General features: G+C 56.7%; 1 non-coding gene across 1 annotated transcript; it reads right to left on the bottom strand.

Annotated features, from left to right (window-relative positions):
• Positions 1–487: 487 nt before the first annotated feature.
• On the bottom strand, positions 488–559 carry TRNAE-CUC. Its single transcript has one exon. It is a non-coding gene; the product is annotated as a tRNA-Glu (tRNA).
• Between the last annotated feature and the right edge of the window lie 150 nt (positions 560–709).

Here is a 709-nt window from a genome sequence, read left to right as displayed (position 1 = left end):
TCTGTGGGGAGAAAGGTGTGGGAACACCCTTAGCTGTCAGAGCGGCCAAAAAAAAAGGAAGACATGGTGTTTCTAAGTGCTGGCCAACAGCCCTGCCTGTGCCTCTCTAGGCAGACATTGCTCAGCAGCCCTCTGCTGACTCCTAGAAACCCTATGGGTGGGCATGGGTTTTGTGAAGGGAAACAAAACCACAAAACTTTTGTGGGCAGTTTTGTGAAGGGAAGACTTCCAGACAGATGCTGCAACAGGGCAGGCTTCCCCTCCTGCCCGCGCCTGCACAGGGCGCTGAGACTGCACACTCCCTTCATGCATGACTCCTCCTAACGGCCAAGTGCGCCTTAAAACTCGCTGCTGGGCAGCAACGGCGGCGCCTCGGGCTGGCACAGGAGCCGGCCGGACGCTTCCTGAATTGTGAAAGCAGAACGAGGGGCCGGAGAGAATCCCAAAAGGCCGGAGTCCGGGGAAAAGAAAATAAAAAAACAATTCTTTCCCTGACCGGGAATCGAACCCGGGCCGCGGCGGTGAGAGCGCCGAATCCTAACCACTAGACCACCAGGGACCTGTACGAAATGTTTACCACTTCTTCCCCAAGAGTGAACTCACATAACCACACCCCCGCGTCTTGCCGCACTGCTCGTTTCTCTTCTTTGTGCTCCCCCCTTCCGGGCAGTACCAAGTCCCGGAGGCAGCTGTGTGTAGGGAGGGACGT

This window comes from Pygoscelis adeliae, unplaced genomic scaffold (genome assembly GCF_000699105.1).
Source record: "Pygoscelis adeliae isolate BGI_AS28 unplaced genomic scaffold, ASM69910v1 Scaffold54, whole genome shotgun sequence".
Lineage (NCBI taxonomy): Eukaryota > Metazoa > Chordata > Aves > Sphenisciformes > Spheniscidae > Pygoscelis > Pygoscelis adeliae.
Note: the sequence above shows the minus strand (reverse complement) of the source record. Positions and strands in the feature narration are given on the sequence as shown.